Source organism: Neovison vison, chromosome 11, assembly GCF_020171115.1.
Source record: "Neovison vison isolate M4711 chromosome 11, ASM_NN_V1, whole genome shotgun sequence".
In the NCBI taxonomy this organism is placed as follows: Eukaryota; Metazoa; Chordata; class Mammalia; order Carnivora; family Mustelidae; genus Neogale; species Neogale vison.
This window is the reverse complement of record NC_058101.1, coordinates 94,118,541-94,130,129: the sequence shown is the minus strand read 5'-3', so window position 1 is coordinate 94,130,129 and position 11,589 is coordinate 94,118,541.

Here is an 11,589-nt window from a genome sequence, read left to right as displayed (position 1 = left end):
ATATTTATCTTCTATGTAACATATGGTTTACATATTACCAATGTGATCATTTGTTTATCAGTTCAAAACATCTGAGGTTCTCTTATGTGTCTTTGTTAGGAACAGTAGATATAATAATGCAAAATGTAGAAAATATGGCATTAACTTCTAAGAAGCCTCAAGGGAGGGCACCTGGGTGGCTCAGTCCTTGAGTATCAGACTCTTGGTTTTGGCTCACGTCATGACCTTAGGGTTGTGGCATCAAGCCCCTCGTGGGGCTCCACACTCAGCAGGGAGTCTTCTTGAGATTCTCTCTCTCCATCTCCCTCTGCCCCCATCCCCCATCGGGCTTGCTCTCTCTCTCTCTCCAAGAAATAAATAAATCTTTTAAAAAAGAAGACTTGTGGGGTAAATAAAGGTCACTAAACTGATTGCAGACTATGCATGAATACAAAAGTGTAAGCAGAATGTGCTGAGACAACATATATTAAGATTTTTTACCTTGGCTAGAAATCAGAGAAAGTCTCCCTGTAAAAATAACATCTCAGAAGAACTATAAAGCATGAATTGCTGATCATGGATTAGAACTGTGAGTTTTCAGATGCAGGTGGGAGTAAATTGGTAGTAATAGATTTAAGAGAAACTTAAATCTATATAACTATGATTCCAAGTGTCTATCTTTCTTATTAAGGAAATTAATTATAGCTTTCATCAAAAATCTTCATTTTCTAGCTGTCTCATCATTTTATTTCAAAAATTGGGGGGACAAAGGCAGGGGAAAATAGTAATAGTTAGTTAAATTTACAAAATCAATTGTGGTTTCTTTTAGGAACACAGTAGTACTACATGAAATTCTGTTCTATATCACAATAATATGTGTTTGTATACATATTTATCTCCATAATGTACTTTCTAGTTAAGCAACAGCTCCAAGTTGAACATTTTCACTGGAAGGGTCTGTCAACAATTTTAACTCACCATGGACAAACTTGTGCTCCCTGCTTTCATTCTTTGCATTTCATATTTTAATATGATGTAACCTTCAGAATCTAATTGTGTCCCTCATTATCTATGACCTCTTCAAATAACTACTCCATTATTTGTTTCTCTATTCCCTGAATATTTTGGCATTTATAACCAATTACATTTTAGATTTGTGTCCTCTTCAGATAGATCAGAACATCATTGACAGCAGAAATAAATCTTTATTTTTTATTCTACATAAATCTAATGTTTGTATTGAGATGCTCAAAAAATACCTTTACATTGATTAATTAAGGAATATGATCATTCCTAGAATTATTTGCATTGAAGAATACAAGCAAAATTAAGAGTAGAGCTATCTATATCCACTGAAACATGACAATGTAGTATTGAAGAAAAATATATGCATTATTTGAAACGTGAAAAACACTATTGAAGTTTTTTTTTTTTTATTTTTGTATCTGAGTATAGCTGACACACAATGTTACATTTGTTTCAGGTGTATGACATAATAATTCAACTTCTCTATACAATATCTTATCCTATAGCAGTACTGTAAGTATTGCTAACATCTGTCACCATACACTCTATTACAGTATCATTGACTACATGCTTGCCTTTTATTCTTGTGACTTATTCATTCCATAATTGTATCCCTGTATCTCCCACTCCTTTTACCCATTTTACCGATTACTCTACTCCCTCTGGCTACCATCAACTTGTTCTCTGTAATTATAGGTCTGACTCTACTTTTTATTTGTTTATTCATTTGTTTTGTTTTTAAATTCCACATACAAATGAAATCATATGGTACTTGCCTTTCTCGGTCTGACTTATTTCAATTAGCATAATTTCTCTAGGTGTGATCCAAGAATTCTACTACTATGTATTTACTTACACAAAACAAAAACATGAATTTGAAAAGGTGTATGCATCCCTATCTTTATTACAGCATTATTTGCAATAGCCAAGATCAATAAGCAGCGTAAGTGTCCATCAATAGATAAATGGATAAGGGAGATGTGGAATGTAGATACCGTGGAATATTATGCAGCCATGAAAAAAAGAGATGAGGGGCACCTGGGTGGCTCAGTGGGTTAAAGCCTCTGCCTTCGGCTCAGCCTGATCCCAGGGTCCTGGGATCGAGCCCCACATCAGGCTCTCTGCTCAGCAGGGAGCCTGCTTTTCTTCCTCTCTCTCTGCCTGCCTCTCTGCCTACCTGTGATCTCTGCCTGTCAAATAAATAAATAAATAAACCTTTAAAAAAAAAAAGAAAAAAAGAGATGAGATCTTGCCATTTGATTGAGGTTTTTATATCCACAAATAAAACAAAACAAAAACTACAGACTGCATTTTAAATGATGGTAAATATTTAGTAATATATTTAGTAATAGTAAATAAAATATATTTTTATTTTAATTATATTAATTATTTATTAATAAAAATATTTAGTAATAGTAAAAATGTATACTACTAGTAAGTTTTAGCGTATTTGAGGAATTTACAATACATAATATGTCATCACAATTATCTTAAATAGATGTCACAGTAGCATAATTATATTTCCTGAATTCCTGTGTTTTCCTTTCCTAGATTGTGAGATCACCTGCATAAGCATATTTAACTATAAATAACTGTAGTTTCCAAATTACTGTTATGAAAATTAAAAAAAAAAAACTTCAGAATGAAAGTATTCCAAACTGACAAAAGCTATTGCTTAGATGAATGAATACTTTTTAGAACATGAAAAGAAAGAATAACAGATGTTCCCAAGGAATAGAAAAATAATTTAAAAACCAGAAAGAAATGGAGCAGAGAACATGAAACAAAAAATGAAGCAAAGTGAAGGTGAGCTGGTGAGCTGTATTTCACGTATTTATAGCATGAAATGGAATGTATTTATATCGAAATAAATAGGAAGACAAAATTTTTCTGCAGATAATTATTCCAAATCATCAAATAAATGCAAATTATTAAGTTATCAAATTGAATTAACCAAATGCATTGCAATGTAATGAAAGATAAGCAACTCCTTGTCTTGATAAATATGAGATCAAAGCTGATCTAAAATGTATAACACATAAATCAGTAAAATAGCAGTACTGTATCACCAATTTTATAAGAACTAAAACATTTCATAAATATTATTAATAATTATGCTATATTTGATTTTAGCATTTATTATATAATAAACAAGAAGTATTCGTTAATGAATATAATTGTATTTAATTCAGTAGTTGAATAGAAGCTTATTAAAGTCTAATTGAACTTTTAAAAGTAATAGAAAAAATAGCTTCCAAGCCTCCTCATCTACATACAAATTTTCTTATTTTTAAGCACTCACTACTAGTACTTATAGGAAATTAATGAGTTTTGATGATCCATACACTAACAACTCCTGAAAACTCATGGATGTTTTCTATGATGCATTTTTTTTTTTCTCTCTCTTCTAGTCCTTATCTCTTCTGGTTTCATTTTTATCGACCGTTCTTTTCTCTCTTCATACTTATTTTTTTTCCATTCATTGAATAAATATTTCTTGAACATTTAGGATGAGTTATGCCCTGCTTTAGATATTTGGGATATAGCAATTAATAAGCAAGCCAAAATTCTGCATCTTTATCCTTTTATTCCAGTAGAAATAGAGAGTTAAAAAACATAATGAATAAGTAAAATATATAATAAATCTGAAGATGACAATTGCTGGTAAAAGAAATAAAACAGAGTAGGAAGGATAAAGAATGTGGGAGATGAATGAAGTTTAAAAGGCAAGCTAATCAGGTCACATTTAAGCCCAGAACCTTCTGCCTATTATGAGATATCCTTGCATTTATGCTTATAAATTGATTATATTTCTATAGAATCCTTATTGTTTTTATTTAATTAACTTTTAATATATTTGAAAATCTACTGAATTTTAACTTTCTCATATTTTTAAATTTTTAAACAGGCTTTTACATACTTACATTCCTAAAAGCTGTTCAACTTTTTTTTCAAACTGTAATGGTTTCTTCTGTTTCATAAAAGCAACAACTCTCCTATTTGGAGAAAATCAACTACATATATTTTAAAATGTTCACTTATTTCTTATAGAAATAATTTTCTTCTATATTCTGTTATTACTTAGTCATAAAGGAATCTTTCCCTTTCATTTATGATATTTTATTTTGTAAAGATTTTATCATTGTAATGGTCTTCTCCTGCTGTGAAACCAAGTACCCAAACATAGTCCTTAAAACAACACATATTTATTATCTCACAGTTTCTATAAGTCAGAGTTCTGGACACAGCTTAACTGGGTTCTCTGCTCACAATACTTAAGTTGAGGTATCCTCCACTGCTGTCATCACATCAGAAAGTTTTTTTAGTAAAGATCTGCTTCCATGCTTCTTCAGGTTGCTGGAAAATTTTATCTCCTTGTGATCTGGAGGAATGAGCTCCCATTTCTTTCCTGCACCACTCACCTCCTAGAGGCTTTCCACATTTCTTGGGAACATGTCACTCTCCACTGGCCCACTCACAACATGGAAGCTTATTTTTCAAAGCCAGCAAAGAAGAGTCATTTTTCTCATTCATACTAATGTGACAGAGCATAAAACAGCATAATATAAACACGAGAGTGACATCACATCAGCACTGCCATATTTAAGGCACAGGACCTTCCCACACTCAAGAGGTGAGGGCAGTAATAGAGGGCATGAACACAAGACCATCCTAGAATCTCGTTGCCACAATTATATTTTGTGCATATTTTCATTCAGGCCTGGGGATTTTCAACACTCATGGGTTGTCCTTAGCTCTCTTTACTTTCAACTTATATGTTTTGAGCACTGATCTCTCAAATACAGTCCTCAATTCTATTTGCTTTAACTATCAGTCATCTATATAATGGTGTGGATTGACCATTTCATCCTGTGACAAGACCAGAGACTAGATAGAGCTTAGTAAACTTTCTTTTCCCAATACGACAATTTAAAAATTATCCTTTGTTTTCATCTTTGCATTTTCATGCAACTATTTTCCTTTATGCTACTGTGAGTGCTAGGATACAACAGATGTTATAAAATTCTTTTCCACTTTATATTTTATTGTTAACATAAATGTCCCTAAATGGTTGCTAAATTATAAGAACTAATCTTGATAATGTAGAATTGAGCCCATAAATTGGGAGTTGAGATTTGTCTCTAGCTGGCTTTCAAGATAGCTCCAACATACATTACATTTCTTTGTATTCTAGTTATCATATCCCTTGCAATCTCAAGTTAATAAGAAACAATGGGAATAAATCAAAATTATCTTTACCTACACTGGAGCCTCTTACCTAATTATTATGGATCTTATAGTTGAATTTCAATTATTGGTATGGTTAATAGAAATTTTCCTTAGGAATTTTCACTTACATTTATTTGGATTTTCCTTTATTATATGTCATCATGGTTAATATAAATGTAAATTGATAGGGATACATTAAGTACCATATGAAACTGGAATTTTCCACTTATTGTTTGATCCTATTTTAGTAATATAAATTGTTCATGAGAATGTTTCAATTTAATCACTGTTTTCAATTTGCTATTCTACCATTCTCTATTTTTGTTATATCCAGTTTCTCGTATCTTTTTTATATATCAAATAATAATCAAATTATTAGTAGTATTATTTTAATTGTCTTATGTGTATTTCAAGTTTACTGATTTGTGTGATTTAATTTTATAATTAAAAAGACCAGAAAATGCTTAAGTTTATTTAAAAATCAACATTACAGATAGGGCAAATCAATTGGGATTTACATGTTCTGAACTTTCCTACTGGATGCCAACAAGAGCAGTTTCAATCAACAGTGATAAGGAACAATCTCATTCACTTCTTTCATGTTTATATTAATAAATTCAATAACTAATTTGGGATTAACCATTCATGTGCATTTTTAACATTTTAGCATTTAATGATTTAAACGTTCAAACTAGATGTTTAATGTTAAAATTGAATGAATTTAGTTAAACTTTACAGTATATTGATGTTACCAATTGGATCATACTATTACTCATCTGATACCTAACGAAAATTATGGATCATTAGAGTGATCTTTCATTCATATTAGGTATCTGAACAGGGAAACTTTGAAGTTGAAAGTAAGCAGAAGTCTTAATCAAGAATTAAAAATATATCTTTGTGAAAAAATGTAATTTTTTATTTACAAAATTAAAGGCATTATTGAGTTTCATGGGCTTGTGAGGAATATAATTCATATGGGGTGGAGTGTTGAGTGGATCTATTAACATTTTTTGGTAAGAACTGTGGGATTTCTTAAGCAATGTTGCAATGCACAGTTCCTTATTTTTTTCAATGACATTTTTATTCAGAAATTTAAAATGTACAATATTTCCTCTAATTTCTCACTCAGTACTACTTGGAAAATATTAGTACTAGCCTGGAAAATATTGTTACTCTGTGCTCTTCTTACCCTGAATATATCGTGGTAAGCACAGTATTCAAATAGTTGTTGGCAGCTTCAACAGGAAAGTATAGCTAAGAAAAGGAAGTAAACATATCTATGTCATTCATTACTCTGATTATTTTTTGATAAAGAAGTATTTTTTTAGTCATCAAATGATATTTACTATAAATAGTATTGTATTTATCTTTATTCTGGTCTGATTTCTTAAAAAAAACTGCAATATATGTCGATAAATCTAATAACCTTTAGGACTGAAAAAAATTAACTCTATGTAATTGTCTTTCAGGGCAAGTGTTCAGCTATGAGAGGACCAGAAAACTGCTAAGGTATTTCTCTACTTTTGCTTTATCTGATATTATCTCTATTTCTATTTGTTTTAACCTTGACTTGAGGAGTTATTAGGTGATTGCTCTGAATTCTTTGTAATTCCTTTTAAAGAAAATTGACCATATTTTAAACTCTATAGTTTCTTAAAATTAAATGCCAAGTTCTATTTCCATACAGCTCACATAGAATCAGGAGAACTATAATAAATTAAGAGTGAGTGAAAAATATGAACTTATTCATATACTCACATCCTGTTGAGAAAATTGTTCACTCAGAAAATGTCATAAATTTGTACCAAAAAGGAAATATCCTTACTAGAATAACAGGAAAACAAAGAGAAGACATAACACATGAAAGGAAAGTCAGGGGAGGAATTACTACAGAGGCAGTAGAGTTGAGAGGGATAATATGAGAATATTATCAGTGACTGCCTGCTAACCATTTGTAAACCTAAATGTAAATGAGGAAATCTTAGGGGAAAAGTCAATAAAACTTATCAAAAGGAAATAAAAAACTTGAACTGTCTTAAAAGTATTTAATAAATATAGGCAGGGTTAAATGACTGCACATAAAGAAAATATCAGACTCTAACAATTTTATATAAGAAATCTACCTAACTTCAAGCAATGCTCCTCTGATTTTGTATTATCTTTTTGAATAAATGAACAACTCCTCATGACTCAGTCAGTGAGATCAGCTTTATGTAATAAAACCAGACAAAGCATCACAGGCAATTTCCCTCAAGTATCAAGTTGCAAAATTTATAAAAGGAAAAAAAAAAAGATAAATTCAACAGTGACTCAGAAGATAATACATAATCACCAAATCTATTTTATTCCATTTTTCAAAGATGGTGTTTTATTCCAAATATCCACAAGTGTCTTTTTCCACATTAATACATCTGAGAAATCCATCCTAAATAAGAAAAAAAAAATTGAAATGATAAGATTTCTTTTTGTGAGGGCTGAGAAATAGTCCATTGTGTGTGTGTATACATATATACACACACACACATACCACACTTTCTTTATCCATTTATCTGTTGATGGACATCTAGGCTTTGTATTTCTTAATTAAAATTCTTTAAAAGTTATAAAAAAGACTCAAATATTAAAATGCCTTTCTTTTTAAATTTAAATTCAATTAGCCAACTGGTAGTACATCACTAATTTCAGATGTAGTGTTCAATAATTCATCAGTTGCATATAACACCCAGTTCTTATCACATCACATGCTCTCCTTAATGCCCATTCCCCAGTTGCCCCATCCCCCCACCTACTTTCCCTTCCACAACCCTCAGTTTGTTTTCCAGGGTCAAGAGTCTTTCATGGTTTTTCTCCCTTTTTGATTTCTTCCTATTCAGTTCTCCCACCCTTCCCTATGATCCTCTGCTCTATTTCTCATATTCCATATATGAGTGAAACCATATGGTAATAGCCTTTCTCTGACTGACTTATTTCATATAACATATCCCCTCCAGTTCCATCCATGTCAGTGCAAATGGTAGGTATTCATCCTTTCTGATGGCTGAGTAATATTCCATTGTATATATGAACATTTTATATATGAACATCTTCTTTATTGAAGGGCATCTTTGCTCCTACCACAGTTTAGCTATTATGGACATCACTGCTATGAACTCTGGAAAGCAGGTGTCCCTTCATTTCACTACATCTGTATCTTTGGTATAAATACCCAGTAGTGCAATTGGGTATTTTGTATATATATCATATTTGTATATATATCATAGGGTAGCTCTATTTTTAACATTTTGAGGAACCCTCCACTGTGTTTTCCAAAATGGCTGTATCAGCTTTTATTCCTACCAGAAGTGTAGGAGGGTTCCCCTTTCTCCACATTATCACCAACATTTGTTGTTTCCTGTCTTATTAATTTTTGTCATTCTAACACTCATTGTGATTTTGATTTGTATTTCCCTGATGACAAGTGATACAGAGCATTTTTTCCCCTTGTCTGTTGGCTATTCGGATATCTTATTTGCAGTAACGTCTGTTCATGTCTTCTGCCCATTTCTTGACTGGATATTTTTAGGTTTTTTTTTGGGGGGGGTGTATTGAGTTTGATAAGTTCTTTATAGATCTTGGATACCAGCCTTTTATCTGATAGTCATTTGCAAACGTCTTCTCCCATTCCACAGGTTGCCTTTTAGTTTTGTTGATGGTTTCCTTTGCTATGCAGAAACTTTTTATCTTGATGAAGTCCTGATAGTTCATTTTTGCTTTTGTTTCCCTCGCCTTTAGAAATGTGTATTGCAAGAAGTTGCCACAGTTGAGGTCGAAGATGTTGCTGCCTGTGTTCTCCTCTATGATTTTGATGGATTCCTGTCTCACAGAAATGGTCTTTCATCCATTTTGAGTTTAACTTTGTGTGTGGTATAAGAAAATGGTCCAGTTTCATTCTTCTGCATTTGGCTGTCCAATTTTTCCAGCAGCATTTATTGAAGAGACTGTCTTTTTTCCACCGGATATTTTTTCCTGCTTTGTTGAAGATTAGTTGATCATAGAATTGGGGGTCCATTTCTGGGTTCTCTGTTCTGTTCCATTGATCTATGTGTCTGTTTTTGTGCCAATACCATGCTGTCTTGATGATCACAGCTTTGTAATAGAGCTTGAAGTCAGAAATTGTGATGACCCAGCTTTGATTTTCTTTTTCAACAATCCCCTGGAAATTTGGGGTCTTTTCTCTTTTCATACAAATTTTAGGATTGTTTGTTTCAGTGCTGGGGAAAATGTCAGGGCTATTTTGATAGGGATTGCATTGAATGTGTAGACTGTTCTGGGTAGCATAGACATTTTAACAATATTTATTCTTCCAACCCATGAGCATGGGATATTTTCCTATCTCTTTGTGTCTTTCTCAATTGCTTTCATAGGTGTTCTGTAGTTTTTAGAGTACAGATCCTTTACCTCTTTATAGTTAGGTTTATTCCTAGGTATCTTATGGTTTTTGGTATAATTGTAAATCAAATATTAAAAATTTCTAAAATTCTATCAGATTCATAGGATTTGGATTGGATTCACAAAATGTTATATATATATATATATATACATATATGTATATATATGTATAAGAATACACACACACACATACACAAACACATATATGGAAGGAAGTTTTGTTGCATAAAGGAACATAAACATACACTAGTAGTGATATGCAATAAAAGCATAATGTAATTTTTATAATAAAATAGAAGCAGAAGCAGAGCTATAGAAAAGTTCAGTGTGATCCTTTGATCTCCCATTATCTCACAATCATGCTCAGGCTGGCATGGTTACATGGAGAAAGTTTTCCAAGAAAGAGAACTGACTGCATGACATGTTGAGTATTTAGAGGGAAGTTATAATTGGATCAGGAAATGACTAGTATATTAGTTACCAAGATTCTTCCTTGTGAAAATGGCTTTGTTGAAAAGTGTGATGGTATTATCAGACTCTGGTATTATCAGGTTTTATATTCCTTAAGCTAATCTACACCTAGAGAAGTAGAATATTTCTAAACTACCATTAAGAAGTAAGAAATAAACCTTCTGCTTTTTTACTTCTCCCACCTTGGAGGTATTTGGAGACAGTCAAGTATAAAGAAGTATAAAGGATTAGGGATGTTGGCTTCACAAATGAACCAAAAACATAGGGCAATAGCAATAGGTGTAGAAATGATGTATTTTTTTTTCTAATTTGATAAATAACAGTAAGTCTGTTAAGTGAATAAAATCATTTGGTACAAAGCAGGTAACTGATAATATGAGAGAGAATAGAGCATTCTAAATCACTGTTCTTAACAAAAAATAATAGGATATATTTCTGAAATTGAAAGAATAGTTTTAAAAATGATCAGTTTTAGAATACTTAGTGTATAACAGACAATGAAGCAAAATAGTTGGGGAACACCCTAGTGAACTCATAAATGTAATAGAGGTCACTATAGGCATTCTCTTCCAATGAATTAAATTTTCTCAGTGAAATAGAAAACATGATGTCAGGATGAAGGAAAAGTCTTAGGGGCTTAAGGAGGAAGGAGAAGATGTGGAATAGTGGTCTTGTAGAATGGAAGAATATGCAGAGTAAGGATGTAAATATTATTTTGTGTCATCACATCTGACATCCAGACTATGAATTAGAAATGAAATTTATCATTGTAGTCATGTAGCTTTCTCCAGGAATATTCAGCCATATAGCTCCAAGCACATATCAGAGAAAGAATTGAACTTAATCATAATTTTTGTTTTCAAACTAAGAAAATAAAATAAGAAAAGAGAAAGATAAAAATATCCCTATGTTCTAAAATGTCCCTATGTTCCAAACTCTAGAAAAGAAAAGACTGAGTATTCTGTTGCAATAAGAATACAAAAACAGGGTGCCAGGATGGCTCAGTTGATTAAGCAACTGCCTTCGGCTCAGGTCATGATCCTGGAGTCCTGGGATGGAGTCCACATCCGACTCCCTGCTCAGCAGGGAGTCTGCTTCTCCCGCTGACCTCTCTCCTCTCATGCTTTTTCTCTCTCATTCTCTCTCTCTCTCTCAAATAAATAGATAAAAATCTTAAAAAAAAAAACTAAACTAAAAACCAAACCAAAACAAAAAGAATACAAAAACAAATAAAAATTGCACCAGAGCTTAGTTGAAGCCCATTCTAATTGATCATTGACCACTCTACATCAATTACTAATACTCTGAATGCCGTCCAGCTGTTAGCATTCCCTCTTCTGTAAGTTCACCAACAATCAGCATCTCTTTAATGATACTTTATCTATTGAAAAAGTCACACCTTTTTAATGATATTTTATCTAATGAAGGTCACCATTCCTAAATATCCTTGCT